The 19,668-nt window shown below is 42.4% G+C and overlaps 1 long non-coding RNA gene across 1 annotated transcript in view; it reads right to left on the bottom strand.

The window, feature by feature from the left end:
- Positions 1-6,650: 6,650 nt before the first annotated feature.
- Positions 6,651-19,668, bottom strand: part of LOC141133573 (uncharacterized) — a 37,114-nt gene continuing 24,096 nt past the window's right edge. Inside the window, exons 2-3 of the long non-coding RNA XR_012243096.1 lie at positions 13,370-13,501; positions 6,651-6,833 (exon numbers count right to left, since the gene is read on the bottom strand). This is a non-coding gene — a long non-coding RNA (uncharacterized lncRNA). The remainder of the gene's footprint in view (positions 6,834-13,369; positions 13,502-19,668) is intronic.

Genomic DNA, 19,668 nt, shown 5'->3' with positions numbered 1-19,668 from the left:
CTGATCCCCTATCCTCTGTCCTATCATCTCCTGTCCTCTGCCCTACTTTTATCTGTACACTGCCCTACATACTACTTACCTCTGTACCGTGCCCTACCTACTACTGACATGTACACTGCCCTGCATCCCAAGGCTAGGCTCACACTGGAGTGGGTTTGAGGCCCGCATCTGCTGGGTAAGACAGTCCATTTATTTGTATGGGGAGCTGTGCCTGCATTTTCAAGGAAAAAAAGGTGCCTGCACCTTTTTTTAATTGTAGCTACAGGGAAGTTGCATTGTGCTTTTGACCATGCGATTTCCCTGTGTTTCCTGTACCCACACACTCGCTACGTGTTTTGTGTTCTGACTGTGAGTGGTTGCCGGTGTGGGGACAGCTGCGATTTCTGTAATTTATAATATATATAGATCTATAGATATCTATAGGTCTATATATAGATACATAGATATATGTAATAAAAGGGAGACATACATAAAAGAGAAGAGAACAAGGGAGCTGCACACCCCGAAATAGATAAAAGACTTTTGGATTCCCCTAATTGGGCTTTAAAGCAGCAAAATGTACCATTGCAAAAGGTCATTGATATAACAATTTATTTGACAAAATGTCGTATATACATGTAGAATCTGGTACAGTGATGAATTCATATTCCATAAAACGGCAAAATGCATATCACATTATTACATTACATGGAGTAATAAAATGTCGAAGCCCCGACGCGTTTCGACCTATGTACGGTCTCTTCAGGGGGCACATCTGAATCTATAAATACAAATATTGAAAATAATATATGATTTTCTAAAAAAGATCACATTAAATAAAATAAAACATAATGATGGGTTTTACCGTAGAAGTGAAATAAGCATATCTAGTGGGGACATTGGGGAGCCACTGAGGGGTCCGGGCGGTGCGCGGGCCATCCCCAACCCCCACCCGGTGAAAGAGCTAGCCCCCAGGGGCTTACAAGGAGCCACACTGATGCACGTCCCCCCGGGGGAGCGGGAGACCGAACACCTGCAACAGATATCCATAAACAGCACATTAGAGAATTAACATATTTGTGTATAAGTCATCGTAATAAATATTGATTTGAATTATATATATATGGAGACCAAAAAATGTGTGTATGTTTTTAAAGATGGTAGTTGAATCGCAAAATTAAACAAATGAATAATCAAGTTGAATTAGTATTGCTAGCAACCCAAATAAAATGTGCAAGTAGTGTGCTATAAGTGAAAAAGGGAATCCTTGGGAAAGTGCCTAATGAGAAAAATCCTAGTGTGATGGTGTGATGGTGTGATGAGAAAAAATCTTAGTGTGGTGGTGTGAGAGACCTAATGTGATAGTGTGATGGACCATGTGTTGGCAAAAGTGTGGGATAAAAACACAAAACAGACCAAACAAATAAAGTGAGAAAAAAATATGATGAAAAACCAACAAAATGGCAGTGTGTGAGAAAAGAAGAGAAGTGAAATGAGATAACGTGACTATGAAACATAAGAGATTTACCTTGTGTTGTTGTATAAGGTATGTGAGACTGGTTGGCTTGGCAACGACCAAGCTGCAATTATTAAAAAACAAATACTGTTTGTCCTGGCCAGCATGGAAGGACTGTTAGCTGGTAGACATTAGGTCTCCTAATATATGTAGGCTAAGGCTGATGGAATAATCACGTGCAGGTGCCCAGCTCCCCCACCCATCCAGGACGACGGCGTGTGGGCCGCCAGCTACAGCCCACGTGTGGCTCCCTCGGCGTCCCGGAAGACCGAACGGTCCCGACCACCGTCGTCACCTCCGTCGCAAAACGCGTGACGTCATGACGGCGCGCGCGCGCCGGGCCACGCACGCGCACACCGCCATAGACACTCCGGAGGTGAACACGGGACGCCGCCGGCAGGGTGAAGCTCACCACGGCGCCTAATGAAAGGCGCCAAGCAGAGCAAACATGGGGGCGTGCGGATGATCCACACGCCCCCACCCTGCCGGGAAGTCTCAAGGAGGCCATGCTCCACCCCAGGGGGGGGAGGGGGAAAAAAGACCGCACCCACCGGGACCCAACAGCGATCCCCCAAGTATGAGAACCACATATAAATTAGCATTTGACATAATTATGAGATGTACCAAGAAAACAATAACAATAAATGTTTGCATATGTTAGACAGGAGCAGTGTGCCAGAGCCCTAACTCCGGACTTCTGCATATGAGCCAATACAGTTACAGTCATAAACTGCCATATGAAAAATTAAATATCATGCAGTACAGGGGTCAGTTTCTCCTGGTGCATGGAAGGGGAAAGGATTGAATCGCAAACCAATTCCCCCTTGATTAGAACAAACTGTGTTCAAAAGTAGTAAATATATTACAATTAAATTGGTAAATGCAGGAATCCGAAGGTGGCATAAGACACACTGCTACCTGTTTTTGTTCTCAGGTATGTCAAAGCGGGGAAGGGTGTTTAACCACCCATGGAAAATTGTAATAAAAGGGAGACATACATAAAAGAGAAGAGAACAAGGGAGCTGCACACCCCGAAATAGATAAAAGACTTTTGGATTCCCCTAATTGGGCTTTAAAGCAGCAAAATGTACCATTGCAAAAGGTCATTGATATAACAATTTATTTGACAAAATGTCGTATATACATGTAGAATCTGGTACAGTGATGAATTCATATTCCATAAAACGGCAAAATGCATATCACATCATTACATTACATGGAGTAATAAAATGTCGAAGCCCCGACGCGTTTCGACCTATGTACGGTCTCTTCAGGGGGCACATCTGAATCTATAAATACAAATATTGAAAATAATATATGATTTTCTAAAAAAGATCACATTAAATAAAATAAAACATAATGATGGGTTTTACCGTAGAAGTGAAATAAGCATATCTAGTGGGGACATTGGGGAGCCACTGAGGGGTCCGGGCGGTGCGCGGGCCATCCCCAACCCCCACCCGGTGAAAGAGCTAGCCCCCAGGGGCTTACAAGGAGCCACACTGATGCACGTCCCCCCGGGGGAGCGGGAGACCGAACACCTGCAACAGATATCCATAAACAGCACATTAGAGAATTAACATATTTGTGTATAAGTCATCGTAATAAATATTGATTTGAATTATATATATATGGAGACCAAAAAATGTGTGTATGTTTTTAAAGATGGTAGTTGAATCGCAAAATTAAACAAATGAATAATCAAGTTGAATTAGTATTGCTAGCAACCCAAATAAAATGTGCAAGTAGTGTGCTATAAGTGAAAAAGGGAATCCTTGGGAAAGTGCCTAATGAGAAAAATCCTAGTGTGATGGTGTGATGGTGTGATGAGAAAAAATCTTAGTGTGGTGGTGTGAGAGACCTAATGTGATAGTGTGATGGACCATGTGTTGGCAAAAGTGTGGGATAAAAACACAAAACAGACCAAACAAATAAAGTGAGAAAAAAATATGATGAAAAACCAACAAAATGGCAGTGTGTGAGAAAAGAAGAGAAGTGAAATGAGATAACGTGACTATGAAACATAAGAGATTTACCTTATGTTGTTGTATAAGGTATGTGAGACTGGTTGGCTTGGCAACGACCAAGCTGCAATTATTAAAAAACAAATACTGTTTGTCCTGGCCAGCATGGAAGGACTGTTAGCTGGTAGACATTAGGTCTCCTAATATATGTAGGCTAAGGCTGATGGAATAATCACGTGCAGGTGCCCAGCTCCCCCACCCATCCAGGACGACGGCGTGTGGGCCGCCAGCTACAGCCCACGTGTGGCTCCCTCGGCGTCCCGGAAGACCGAACGGTCCCGACCACCGTCGTCACCTCCGTCGCAAAACGCGTGACGTCATGACGGCGCGCGCGCGCCGGGCCACGCACGCGCACACCGCCATAGACACTCCGGAGGTGAACACGGGACGCCGCCGGCAGGGTGAAGCTCACCACGGCGCCTAATGAAAGGCGCCAAGCAGAGCAAACATGGGGGCGTGCGGATGATCCCCACGCCCCCACCCTGCCGGGAAGTCTCAAGGAGGCCATGCTCCACCCCAGGGGGGGAGGGGGAAAAAAGACCGCACCCACCGGGACCCAACAGCGATCCCCCAAGTATGAGAACCACATATAAATTAGCATTTGACATAATTATGAGATGTACCAAGAAAACAATAACAATAAATGTTTGCATATGTTAGACAGGAGCAGTGTGCCAGAGCCCTAACTCCGGACTTCTGCATATGAGCCAATACAGTTACAGTCATAAACTGCCATATGAAAAATTAAATATCATGCAGTACAGGGGTCAGTTTCTCCTGGTGCATGGAAGGGGAAAGGATTGAATCGCAAACCAATTCCCCCTTGATTAGAACAAACTGTGTTCAAAAGTAGTAAATATATTACAATTAAATTGGTAAATGCAGGAATCCGAAGGTGGCATAAGACACACTGCTACCTGTTTTTGTTCTCAGGTATGTCAAAGCGGGGAAGGGTGTTTAACCACCCATGGAAAATTGTAATAAAAGGGAGACATACATAAAAGAGAAGAGAACAAGGGAGCTGCACACCCCGAAATAGATAAAAGACTTTTGGATTCCCCTAATTGGGCTTTAAAGCAGCAAAATGTACCATTGCAAAAGGTCATTGATATAACAATTTATTTGACAAAATGTCGTATATACATGTAGAATCCGGTACAGTGATGAATTCATATTCCATAAAACGGCAAAATGCATATCACATCATTACATTACATGGAGTAATAAAATGTTGAAGCCCCGACGCGTTTCGACCTATGTACGGTCTCTTCAGGGGGCACATCTGAATCTATAAATACAAATATTGAAAATAATATATGATTTTCTAAAAAAGATCACATTAAATAAAATAAAACATAATGATGGGTTTTACCGTAGAAGTGAAATAAGCATATCTAGTGGGGACATTGGGGAGCCACTGAGGGGTCCGGGCGGTGCGCGGGCCATCCCCAACCCCCACCCGGTGAAAGAGCTAGCCCCCAGGGGCTTACAAGGAGCCACACTGATGCACGTCCCCCCGGGGGAGCGGGAGACCGAACACCTGCAACAGATATCCATAAACAGCACATTAGAGAATTAACATATTTGTGTATAAGTCATCGTAATAAATATTGATTTGAATTTTATATATATATGGAGACCAAAAAATGTGTGTATGTTTTTAAAGATGGTAGTTGAATCGCAAAATTAAACAAATGAATAATCAAGTTGAATTAGTATTGCTAGCAACCCAAATAAAATGTGCAAGTAGTGTGCTATAAGTGAAAAAGGGAATCCTTGGGAAAGTGCCTAATGAGAAAAATCCTAGTGTGATGGTGTGATGGTGTGATGAGAAAAAATCTTAGTGTGGTGGTGTGAGAGACCTAATGTGATAGTGTGATGGACCATGTGTTGGCAAAAGTGTGGGATAAAAACACAAAACAGACCAAACAAATAAAGTGAGAAAAAAATATGATGAAAAACCAACAAAATGGCAGTGTGTGAGAAAAGAAGAGAAGTGAAATGAGATAACGTGACTATGAAACATAAGAGATTTACCTTGTGTTGTTGTATAAGGTATGTGAGACTGGTTGGCTTGGCAACGACCAAGCTGCAATTATTAAAAAACAAATACTGTTTGTCCTGGCCAGCATGGAAGGACTGTTAGCTGGTAGACATTAGGTCTCCTAATATATGTAGGCTAAGGCTGATGGAATAATCACGTGCAGGTGCCCAGCTCCCCCACCCATCCAGGACGACGGCGTGTGGGCCGCCAGCTACAGCCCACATGTGGCTCCCTCGGCGTCCCGGAAGACCGAACGGTCCCGACCACCGTCGTCACCTCCGTCGCAAAACGCGTGACGTCATGACGGCGCGCGCGCGCCGGGCCACGCACGCGCACACCGCCATAGACACTCCGGAGGTGAACACGGGACGCCGCCGGCAGGGTGAAGCTCACCACGGCGCCTAATGAAAGGCGCCAAGCAGAGCAAACATGGGGGCGTGCGGATGATCCACACGCCCCCACCCTGCCGGGAAGTCTCAAGGAGGCCATGCTCCACCCCAGGGGGGGGAGGGGGAAAAAAGACCGCACCCACCGGGACCCAACAGCGATCCCCCAAGTATGAGAACCACATATAAATTAGCATTTGACATAATTATGAGATGTACCAAGAAAACAATAACAATAAATGTTTGCATATGTTAGACAGGAGCAGTGTGCCAGAGCCCTAACTCCGGACTTCTGCATATGAGCCAATACAGTTACAGTCATAAACTGCCATATGAAAAATTAAATATCATGCAGTACAGGGGTCAGTTTCTCCTGGTGCATGGAAGGGGAAAGGATTGAATCGCAAACCAATTCCCCCTTGATTAGAACAAACTGTGTTCAAAAGTAGTAAATATATTACAATTAAATTGGTAAATGCAGGAATCCGAAGGTGGCATAAGACACACTGCTACCTGTTTTTGTTCTCAGGTATGTCAAAGCGGGGAAGGGTGTTTAACCACCCATGGAAAATTGTAATAAAAGGGAGACATACATAAAAGAGAAGAGAACAAGGGAGCTGCACACCCCGAAATAGATAAAAGACTTTTGGATTCCCCTAATTGGGCTTTAAAGCAGCAAAATGTACCATTGCAAAAGGTCATTGATATAACAATTTATTTGACAAAATGTCGTATATACATGTAGAATCTGGTACAGTGATGAATTCATATTCCATAAAACGGCAAAATGCATATCACATCATTACATTACATGGAGTAATAAAATGTCGAAGCCCCGACGCGTTTCGACCTATGTACGGTCTCTTCAGGGGGCACATCTGAATCTATAAATACAAATATTGAAAATAATATATGATTTTCTAAAAAAGATCACATTAAATAAAATAAAACATAATGATGGGTTTTACCGTAGAAGTGAAATAAGCATATCTAGTGGGGACATTGGGGAGCCACTGAGGGGTCCGGGCGGTGCGCGGGCCATCCCCAACCCCCACCCGGTGAAAGAGCTAGCCCCCAGGGGCTTACAAGGAGCCACACTGATGCACGTCCCCCCGGGGGAGCGGGAGACCGAACACCTGCAACAGATATCCATAAACAGCACATTAGAGAATTAACATATTTGTGTATAAGTCATCGTAATAAATATTGATTTGAATTATATATATATGGAGACCAAAAAATGTGTGTATGTTTTTAAAGATGGTAGTTGAATCGCAAAATTAAACAAATGAATAATCAAGTTGAATTAGTATTGCTAGCAACCCAAATAAAATGTGCAAGTAGTGTGCTATAAGTGAAAAAGGGAATCCTTGGGAAAGTGCCTAATGAGAAAAATCCTAGTGTGATGGTGTGATGGTGTGATGAGAAAAAATCTTAGTGTGGTGGTGTGAGAGACCTAATGTGATAGTGTGATGGACCATGTGTTGGCAAAAGTGTGGGATAAAAACACAAAACAGACCAAACAAATAAAGTGAGAAAAAAATATGATGAAAAACCAACAAAATGGCAGTGTGTGAGAAAAGAAGAGAAGTGAAATGAGATAACGTGACTATGAAACATAAGAGGTTTACCTTGTGTTGTTGTATAAGGTATGTGAGACTGGTTGGCTTGGCAACGACCAAGCTGCAATTATTAAAAAACAAATACTGTTTGTCCTGGCCAGCATGGAAGGACTGTTAGCTGGTAGACATTAGGTCTCTCACACCACCACACTAAGATTTTTTCGCATCACACCATCACACTAGGATTTTTCTCATTAGGCACTTTCCCAAGGATTCCCTTTTTCACTTATAGCACACTACTTGCACATTTTATTTGGGTTGCTAGCAATACTAATTCAACTTGATTATTCATTTGTTTAATTTTGCGATTCAACTACCATCTTTAAAAACATACACACATTTTTTGGTCTCCATATATATATAATTCAAATCAATATTTATTACGATGACTTATACACAAATATGTTAATTCTCTAATGTGCTGTTTATGGATATCTGTTGCAGGTGTTCGGTCTCCCGCTCCCCCGGGGGGACGTGCATCAGTGTGGCTCCTTGTAAGCCCCTGGGGGCTAGCTCTTTCACCGGGTGGGGGTTGGGGATGGCCCGCGCACCGCCCGGACCCCTCAGTGGCTCCCCAATGTCCCCACTAGATATGCTTATTTCACTTCTACGGTAAAACCCATCATTATGTTTTATTTTATTTAATGTGATCTTTTTTAGAAAATCATATATTATTTTCAATATTTGTATTTATAGATTCAGATGTGCCCCCTGAAGAGACCGTACATAGGTCGAAACGCGTCGGGGCTTCGACATTTTATTACTCCATGTAATGTAATGATGTGATATGCATTTTGCCGTTTTATGGAATATGAATTCATCACTGTACCAGATTCTACATGTATATACGACATTTTGTCAAATAAATTGTTATATCAATGACCTTTTGCAATGGTACATTTTGCTGCTTTAAAGCCCAATTAGGGGAATCCAAAAGTCTTTTATCTATTTCGGGGTGTGCAGCTCCCTTGTTCTCTTCTCTTTTATGTATGTCTCCCTTTTATTACAATTTTCCATGGGTGGTTAAACACCCTTCCCCGCTTTGACATACCTGAGAACAAAAACAGGTAGCAGTGTGTCTTATGCCACCTTCGGATTCCTGCATTTACCAATTTAATTGTAATATATTTACTACTTTTGAACACAGTTTGTTCTAATCAAGGGGGAATTGGTTTGCGATTCAATCCTTTCCCCTTCCATGCACCAGGAGAAACTGACCCCTGTACTGCATGATATTTAATTTTTCATATGGCAGTTTATGACTGTAACTGTATTGGCTCATATGCAGAAGTCCGGAGTTAGGGCTCTGGCACACTGCTCCTGTCTAACATATGCAAACATTTATTGTTATTGTTTTCTTGGTACATCTCATAATTATGTCAAATGCTAATTTATATGTGGTTCTCATACTTGGGGGATCGCTGTTGGGTCCCGGTGGGTGCGGTCTTTTTTCCCCCTCCCCCCCCTGGGGTGGAGCATGGCCTCCTTGAGACTTCCCGGCAGGGTGGGGGCGTGTGGATCATCCGCACGCCCCCATGTTTGCTCTGCTTGGCGCCTTTCATTAGGCGCCGTGGTGAGCTTCACCCTGCCGGCGGCGTCCCGTGTTCACCTCCGGAGTGTCTATGGCGGTGTGCGCGTGCGTGGCCCGGCGCGCGCGCGCCGTCATGACGTCACGCGTTTTGCGACGGAGGTGACGACGGTGGTCGGGACCGTTCGGTCTTCCGGGACGCCGAGGGAGCCACACGTGGGCTGTAGCTGGCGGCCCACACGCCGTCGTCCTGGATGGGTGGGGGAGCTGGGCACCTGCACGTGATTATTCCATCAGCCTTAGCCTACATATATTAGGAGACCTAATGTCTACCAGCTAACAGTCCTTCCATGCTGGCCAGGACAAACAGTATTTGTTTTTTAATAATTGCAGCTTGGTCGTTGCCAAGCCAACCAGTCTCACATACCTTATACAACAACACAAGGTAAATCTCTTATGTTTCATAGTCACGTTATCTCATTTCACTTCTCTTCTTTTCTCACACACTGCCATTTTGTTGGTTTTTCATCATATTTTTTTCTCACTTTATTTGTTTGGTCTGTTTTGTGTTTTTATCCCACACTTTTGCCAACACATGGTCCATCACACTATCACATTAGGTCTCTCACACCACCACACTAAGATTTTTTCTCATCACACCATCACACCATCACACTAGGATTTCTCTCATCAGGCACTTTCCCAAGGATTCCCTTTTTCACTTATAGCACACTACTTGCACATTTTATTTGGGTTGCTAGCAATACTAATTCAACTTGATTATTCATTTGTTTAATTTTGCGATTCAACTACCATCTTTAAAAACATACACACATTTTTTGGTCTCCATATATATATAATTCAAATCAATATTTATTACGATGACTTATACACAAATATGTTAATTCTCTAATGTGCTGTTTATGGATATCTGTTGCAGGTGTTCGGTCTCCCGCTCCCCCGGGGGGACGTGCATCAGTGTGGCTCCTTGTAAGCCCCTGGGGGCTAGCTCTTTCACCGGGTGGGGGTTGGGGATGGCCCGCGCACCGCCCGGACCCCTCAGTGGCTCCCCAATGTCCCCACTAGATATGCTTATTTCACTTCTACGGTAAAACCCATCATTATGTTTTATTTTATTTAATGTGATCTTTTTTAGAAAATCATATATTATTTTCAATATTTGTATTTATAGATTCAGATGTGCCCCCTGAAGAGACCGTACATAGGTCGAAACGCGTCGGGGCTTCGACATTTTATTACTCCATGTAATGTAATGATTTGATATGCATTTTGCCGTTTTATGGAATATGAATTCATCACTGTACCAGATTCTACATGTATATACGACATTTTGTCAAATAAATTGTTATATCAATGACCTTTTGCAATGGTACATTTTGCTGCTTTAAAGCCCAATTAGGGGAATCCAAAAAGTCTTTTATCTATTTCGGGGTGTGCAGCTCCCTTGTTCTCTTCTCTTTTATGTATGTCTCCCTTTTATTACAATTTTCCATGGGTGGTTAAACACCCTTCCCCGCTTTGACATACCTGAGAACAAAAACAGGTAGCAGTGTGTCTTATGCCACCTTCGGATTCCTGCATTTACCAATTTAATTGTAATATATTTACTACTTTTGAACACAGTTTGTTCTAATCAAGGGGGAATTGGTTTGCGATTCAATCCTTTCCCCTTCCATGCACCAGGAGAAACTGACCCCTGTACTGCATGATATTTAATTTTTCATATGGCAGTTTATGACTGTAACTGTATTGGCTCATATGCAGAAGTCCGGAGTTAGGGCTCTGGCACACTGCTCCTGTCTAACATATGCAAACATTTATTGTTATTGTTTTCTTGGTACATCTCATAATTATGTCAAATGCTAATTTATATGTGGTTCTCATACTTGGGGGATCGCTGTTGGGTCCCGGTGGGTGCGGTCTTTTTTCCCCCTCCCCCCCCTGGGGTGGAGCATGGCCTCCTTGAGACTTCCCGGCAGGGTGGGGGCGTGTGGATCATCCGCACGCCCCCATGTTTGCTCTGCTTGGCGCCTTTCATTAGGCGCCGTGGTGAGCTTCACCCTGCCGGCGGCGTCCCGTGTTCACCTCCGGAGTGTCTATGGCGGTGTGCGCGTGCGTGGCCCGGCGCGCGCGCGCCGTCATGACGTCACGCGTTTTGCGACGGAGGTGACGACGGTGGTCGGGACCGTTCGGTCTTCCGGGACGCCGAGGGAGCCACACGTGGGCTGTAGCTGGCGGCCCACACGCCGTCGTCCTGGATGGGTGGGGGAGCTGGGCACCTGCACGTGATTATTCCATCAGCCTTAGCCTACATATATTAGGAGACCTAATGTCTACCAGCTAACAGTCCTTCCATGCTGGCCAGGACAAACAGTATTTGTTTTTTAATAATTGCAGCTTGGTCGTTGCCAAGCCAACCAGTCTTACATACCTTATACAACAACACAAGGTAAATCTCTTATGTTTCATAGTCACGTTATCTCATTTCACTTCTCTTCTTTTCTCACACACTGCCATTTTGTTGGTTTTTCATCATATTTTTTTCTCACTTTATTTGTTTGGTCTGTTTTGTGTTTTTATCCCACACTTTTACCAACACATGGTCCATCACACTATCACATTAGGTCTCTCACACCACCACACTAAGATTTTTTCTCATCACACCATCACACTAGGATTTTTCTCATTAGGCACTTTCCCAAGGATTCCCTTTTTCACTTATAGCACACTACTTGCACATTTTATTTGGGTTGCTAGCAATACTAATTCAACTTGATTATTCATTTGTTTAATTTTGCGATTCAACTACCATCTTTAAAAACATACACACATTTTTTGGTCTCCATATATATATAATTCAAATCAATATTTATTACGATGACTTATACACAAATATGTTAATTCTCTAATGTGCTGTTTATGGATATCTGTTGCAGGTGTTCGGTCTCCCGCTCCCCCGGGGGGACGTGCATCAGTGTGGCTCCTTGTAAGCCCCTGGGGGCTAGCTCTTACACCGGGTGGGGGTTGGGGATGGCCCGCGCACCGCCCGGACCCCTCAGTGGCTCCCCAATGTCCCCACTAGATATGCTTATTTCACTTCTACGGTAAAACCCATCATTATGTTTTATTTTATTTAATGTGATCTTTTTTAGAAAATCATATATTATTTTCAATATTTGTATTTATAGATTCAGATGTGCCCCCTGAAGAGACCGTACATAGGTCGAAACGCGTCGGGGCTTCGACATTTTATTACTCCATGTAATGTAATGATGTGATATGCATTTTGCCGTTTTATGGAATATGAATTCATCACTGTACCAGATTCTACATGTATATACGACATTTTGTCAAATAAATTGTTATATCAATGACCTTTTGCAATGGTACACTTTGCAGATACATAGATATATATTTTGTGTCTGTTGACGTGTTTTTGGTGCGTAAGTATGGCACTTATTGTTTCTCTGCTGGCATGTGTTGTAAATAAATGGATGCTTAAAGGATAAAAATGGATAAAAGGCTGAAACTTCCAGCAACCAATCAGTGAGCGGTAATAATGTTCAGTAACCTCTAGCAACCAATGTGTGAGCAGTATTAATGTGCAGTAACCTCTAGTAACCGAATCAGTGAGCAGTAAGGATGTGCAGCAACCAATTAGTGAGCCTGGACCAATTTTTGGGATGTTGGGATGGAGAGTGAAATTCCAATCAATAATAAAGATGGCCCTGTGAAGGGGTATGAATCTCATTTTTGTTCTATGACTCTGATCCTTCACATCACAGCCCCCCCTCTCCTTTACATCACAGTCACCTTTATATCAGTGTTCCCTCCTTCACATCACAACATCCTTTATATCAGTTTTCTCAGTTCCCCCAATTCACAGTACAGTCCCCTATGCAGTCACAGCCCCCCTCATCACATCACAGCCCCCCTCTACATCAAACCCCCCTTGCTTTTACAGACCCCCTCACATCAAACCACCCCATTACGTCACAGTCTTCTCCATAATACAGGCCCCCCCTTCCTCACATCACAATTACCCCCCTCCTTGCATGACAGCCCCCTTTGCAATGACAGCATCCCCCCCATATCACAGCTCCCCCCTCTCACATCGCCCCCTTACATCACAGCTACCTTTGCAATCACAGACCTCCCTTCACATCATAGCTCCCTCCCCCCAAATACAGTCCCTCCTTGCAACAACAGTGCCCATTGCATTTACAACTCTCCCCCTTCACAGTCCTACCTTAACACAACAGTGGGTGGACTCCTCTTCTGTGTGTACTTGTCTGCCTGCAGTCACTACTGCTGCTGTTGAATTCACAGTAGGGCAGAGGGCGGGAGGCATGGTAGGTCTGCACTGATAATGAAGATCTGCCTGAACAATATAGACAGGGTTAATTACAGCAAACACAGCCGGACAGCGCCCTCATAAACAAAGTGAACAATGTAGGATTATTCCTTGCTGGAGGTTCCAGACCAGAGTATCTAAAAAAGGTAAACTGCATTTTTCTTTTTTAAGTTATGTTATGTGAATGGGGGCATGTGACAAATATAAAGTAGGTGTTATCCCAATTTTGGTTGCAAATACATTATAAAGCTGATTTCCAGACAATATGGGGCTTTTAAAATCAAAGTAAGTGCATGTATCAGGATCTACAACATAGCTCTGACATCAAAACCAGCATTCCCCTAATGCTTTTATTGAAACAATGCAAGTACCAAACACTTGATACCTAACAATCTACAGTACAATTGTATCAAACCAGACTATTAAATAATGACCCTCCAATTGATCTTCCACCTCCTACCTAAACCATATTCTATGTCCCAATAACCAAGCCCCCCCCCCATATTCTATGTCCCATTAACCAAGCCCCCCCATATTATATGTCCCATTAACCAAGCCCCCCCCCCCATATTATATGTCCCATTAACCAAGCCCACCCTCTCCTCCACTTGCTCAATAACCAACCGCCATCCATCCAATAAATACTGCCTAATGTCTACCACTGAACTGGACCCGGTAGACCAACTTTAGATTGTATTATCAAAAAGAATACTTTTTTGAACAAATGTTGCAGCCACCTTCATTTTCATACCAAAACTTAAAATAAAATAAAAAGTACCAAACAGTTTAACATAATCCTGATCACCTGGTGATCTGGCAAGTCTCCTGTATTAGAGTGTCTCCACTCTGGATGAATGACATAGGGGGCACAGGAGACAGCAGAATTGTCAGTCTGGGGGGGTAGTGTTAAATGTACTGGTAGTTTTAAATACACTGACAAACTGAAGCTAAACTTCCATCCCTGTAAACTGATACATCTGGAAGAAAGCTTGTTCTTTTGAAAAACAAGCAAACTTACTGGCTGTGTCTCCAGAAGAATATAGAAGAAACAAAGCCAAAAAAAAAAAGAAAACTTACAGATCTCACATCCAAGAATTGGTAAACCACAATATAATAAATGTTTGCTTTTGGGTTTATTACTGTTTTAAGAGGGAACCTAATCATATACTTACATCTTGCATACTTAGGACATTTTCTTCTTTGCCTTTTCAGCCACTGGAGGCTCAGCTCGGATATTTTCTTAGCACTTTATTTATTTATTACATGTATTTACAGTCCTTTACATCCACATCGCTCATTGCCTTGAAGGAGCTTACAATCTAAGGTCCCTGTTGTACAAGCATTCATTCACATGTGCTTGGGCCAAGTAACACATCAGCATTTTCAGGTGCCCTATACCAGATAACAAAACTACATTAAAAATGCATTATTTATTAGAAAATTGTGATAAAATACTGTATCCATATAAAACCGTATACAATCATGAAACATTTCTTGTAGTCCTTAAAGTGATACTAAAGTTTCAAGTTTTTTTTTTTTTCTTTAAAAATAACAAACATGTCATACTTACTTGCTCTGTGTAATGGTTTTGCACAGAGCAGCCCCAATCCTCTTCTTCTTGGGTCCCTGGCCAGTGCTTCTGGACCCTTCCCCCTGCCAAGTGCCCCCACAGCTTGCTATGGGGGCACCCGAGCTGCTGCTCTAGGTGTCCATTCAAACACAGAGCCACAGTTCAGCCCTGCCCCCTCTATCTCCTCATTGGCTCACTGACTTTGCATAGCAGCAGTGGGAGCCAATGGCGCCATGCTGCCATCACAGTCAATGAGGAGAGAGAGTCCCGGGCAGCCGAGACACTCCTGCAACATCGCTGGATCGAGATGGGCTCAGGAAAGTATTGGGGGGGCTGATGCACACACAAGGTTTTTTTATCCTAGTGCATAGAATGCATTAAGATAAAAAACCTTCTGACTTTACAGTCACTTTAATTCCATAGCAGTATTGAGATGATAGTTCCGAACATGTTTTGCCCACTGGGCTTTTTCAGGGGAAGTCTAATAAATAATGAACTTTTAATGTAGTTTTGTTATCTGGTATATGGCACCTGAAAAGTCCCACTATTTCTTTTTCTATTATGTTCTGTAATATGGGATGCGGTTCTATATTTTAATAGCCACTCACCCACATTAACTTATATCTACAGGTTTTACAGAAGTTTAATTTATTATTATCCTAAAATGGACAATTGTTAGTTTTGGGTAGACTTTTCACTCTTCACATTTTTCAAGTGAACAACCAATATATTATATATAGAAAAAAAAAAGATGAAAAAAAATCATGGGTATTAGTGGTTGTACTGTGAAGTGCACTACAGATATTCTGCTGTAAAAAAAAATTGGAAGATGAAGAGAGTAAAGGAGGTCAAGCAAATATATTTAAGAAGCCTTTGGGTTTTCATGAATTTCTTGCACGACTCTTTCTATCAGATCGGCTTCTGTCTTCCAGCTTTGGTCGTGTTCTATTTTCTTTTCCCACAAGTTTAATATGTTTGCTTTCACAAAAAAGAAAAGCTTTTGGCATATTTTTTTCCATATAAAATGTTCTTTCAGAGTAATTGCAGCGAGCACATTTCTTTTTAAACTAATATTGACCCCAAGGCAATCTCTTTGACTGTTGCACTGTTACAAATGTGCATTTGTATGTGCGGATGCTGCTTCAGTATAATGCACAATGTATCTTTAAAAGTAAACTCCAGGCAAGAAGCTAAATGTACATATGAGCACTGTACAATACCTGACTGGCTCCTTGTGCTACTTTCCCCTCTCTAACTCTGCTACACAGTAGACTATAAGAGGCAGATACCTAGTCATATTTAGGCATTTAAGCCTAGTACACAGGGGTTGAATGTCAGGCGGCATGGGCCGTTTAACCACTTCAGCCCCAGAAGATTTGGCTGCTCAATGACCAAGCCATATTTTGCGATACAGCACTGCTTCACTTTAACTGACAATTGCACAGTAGTGCGACGCTGTACCTAAACAAAATTGACGTCCTTTTTTTTCCCACAAATAGAGCTTTCTTTTGGTGGTATTTGATCATCTCTGCGGTTTTTATTTTTTGCGCTATAAACAAAAAAAGAGCGCCAATTTTGAAAAAAACACAATATTTTGTACTTTTTGCTATAATAAATAGCCCCAATTTTTTAAAAAAAAGCAATTTTTTTTTCTCAGTTTAGGCCGATATGTATTCTTCTATATATTTTTGGTAATAAAAATCGCAATATGCGTATGTCGATTGGTTTGCGCAAAAGTTATAGCATCTACAAAATAGGGGATAGATTTATGGCATTTTTATTATTATTCATTTTTTTACTAGTAATGGATTTTTATCAAGACTGAGACATTATGGCGGACAGATCGGACACTTTTGACACATTTTAGGGACGATTGAAAATTATACAGCAATCAGTGCTATAAAAATGCACTGACTACTGTATAAATGTCACTGGCAGGGAAGGGGTTAACACTAGGGGGCGACCGAGGGGTTAACTGTGTTCCCTAGTGTGTGTTCTAACTGTAGGGGGAGGGGACTGACTATAGGAAATGACGGATTGTGGTTCCTAGCTATTAGGAACTCACAAACTGCATCTCTCTCCTCACAGAACAGGGATTTGTGTGTTTACACACACTGTCCCTGTTCTGCCTCTCGTGCCCGTGATTGCGCGTGGCCGGCGGTCATCGCGACCACCGGTCACGAGCATCAGCACCCCCGCAGTGTAGCGAGTGCGCGCGCGCCTGATATCCCGTTTAAAGGAGCCGACGTACAGCTACGACGGTTTGCAGGATCGTGCCAACCTGCCGCCGTATAGTGACGGCGGCTGGTCGGCAAGTGGTTAATGACCAGCCGACATTCGGCCCGTGTGTAGGGCAGCTGGTCCAGCAGAAGCTTCTGTTGGCCATGTATGCTGGAAAACCAGCGGCAGACCATCTCCTGATCAGTGTTCTCAGCTAATTGCTAAGAGCACTGACCAGAGTGTTCTGGCGGGGGGCCGTCCTCTTGTCAGAACACAATAGCTCAGCAGGGGAGATCGTTATAGTAATATCAGACTGTTAGTACAGCAGCTCTGACCGGAGCTGTCAGCTTTTTTTTGTTCAACTCGCTGAGTTGAACGAAAAAAAAATGAATGGCGTATACCAGGCTTAACACTGTCTTAAAAATTAAATAATTAATAGCTTACCGACTCCAGATCAGCGCTGTCAGACAATGGCGGAGAGCGCTGATCGGAGTGTTCTGGTGAGAGGTGGGCTGTCCCCCTGTCAGAACACAACAGCTCGTGAAGCACAACAGGGGAGATCGCTGTATTAACTTTGCATAGTTAGTACAGCGGCTCCGACTGGAGCTGACAGTTCTTTTCAATGCAGAGAGTTGAACCAGGCTTTAGACAGGGCCAATTCGGTTCTTTTGCAGGCTGGTCGGTAAGTGTGCTGGGAAATCTTTTGTTTGTTTGTGCTATCAATCTGTGCAGTGAGGAAGGACAGAGCTGGGGGAGCTGCTGCTCTCATGCACAGCACTGGATAGGGCTCAGGTAAGTATAAGGAGAGTGAGGGGGTACACAATGGTTTTTTACCTTAATACATAGAATGCATTAAGGTAAAAAACCCTAACGATTTACAACCACTTTAATTACAAGTATTTGTTAAATATATAAATCAATATTAGCGATTCATATGTTTGAAGAGATTATATTTATACATTTTCCTTGTCAAAAGAAGTTTATTGAGTATACAATATTATAAAGATACATAAAGTAAGTTTACAAGGATCTATAAAGTAAGCTCATTGTTTTACAGTAGGGTTTATATAGGTAAATATCATGAAATTTCAAATATTAAACATTGGGTTCACGTAAACCTAAATTAAAGATATATATCATTTCCTTAGTTACTTTTGTAGGTATTTAAATGATTTATACCTACTATACATATTGTTTACAGGTAGAGTGTATATAGGTCAAATAAATTCTGATAATGAGCTTTAATCGTAAGGTGGAGAAAAGGAAACAGAAAGAAGAAAAAGGGTAGAAAGGCAGAGGTACGGTCCACAAGGTTGTCCCGCTCGTCAGTTTATTATTCTTTTTAGTTCTCTTTGAAGCCTTAGAATGGGTGTCTCTGTAAGTCATTTAATCTGCTACCATGGCAACAGGACAGAGTCATTGAAGTTTGACAGGAACTGTTGTTTTATCCAAGGATGCCAAAGTTTTTCAAATTTTGGAATTTGATTTTGATCGATGGCTACCATCTTAGCATGGGACATTGTATTATTCATTCTGTGAATTGTTTCTGCTAGTACCAATGTAGGAGATTTCCATGCCTTGGCCACTGTTTGTTTTGCAGCCGTTGTTAGTTGGATCATAAGTTTGAATTGAGAGAGTGTTAACCATTCCGGTTTTAGATTAAGTAAAGTTATATAAGGATCTGGTTGTATTATTTTTTTAAATATTTTAGATGCAATCACGAAGACTTCCTTCCAGAAGGTTTGGATTACTGGGCACGTCCACCATATGTGTAAATATGTGCCTATTTCTGGGCATCCTCGAAAACAAAGAGCTGAGGTATTAGGTGAATATTTTGCCACTCTAGCGGGTACAAGGTACCAGCGAGTTAGAACTTTATAATTTGTCTCCAGTGCTAAGATGTTGGGTGAAGATGACTTAGATGTGAGCCATATGTTAGACCAGTCCGTGTCTTCTAAAGTTCGTCCCAGGTCCTCCTCCCACCTCTGAACGTAAGAGGGTCTATTAAGATTTGGTACTCCATATAATTGATTATAAAGTGATGAAATTGTACCTTTAGCAAATGGATCTTTTGTACAGATTGATTCAAAAATGGATAATTGGGATAATGGTGTATCCCCCTTTAGGAATGGTGTATAGAAATTTTTGATTTGGAGATATCTAAATATCTCAGAGTTTGGTAGATCATATTTTTCTCTAAGCGATGGGAATGAAAGGAATGATTTAGATGCTATGAAGTCATTTAGTGTCTGAATGCCTGATGTTGTCCAAGCTTTAAAAGAATTTGGGTAGATCCATGCCGGATAAAAGGCCGGATTTCTGATAAAAGAAAGGAGAGGATTGTGTGGAGATTGTAACTGATATTTGGTTTTTAGTTTATCCCAGAGAGATAAGAAGTGTTTAG

Source organism: Aquarana catesbeiana, linkage group LG01, assembly GCF_042186555.1.
Source record: "Aquarana catesbeiana isolate 2022-GZ linkage group LG01, ASM4218655v1, whole genome shotgun sequence".
Classification (NCBI taxonomy): Eukaryota; Metazoa; Chordata; class Amphibia; order Anura; family Ranidae; genus Aquarana; species Aquarana catesbeiana.
Note: the sequence above shows the minus strand (reverse complement) of the source record. Positions and strands in the feature narration are given on the sequence as shown.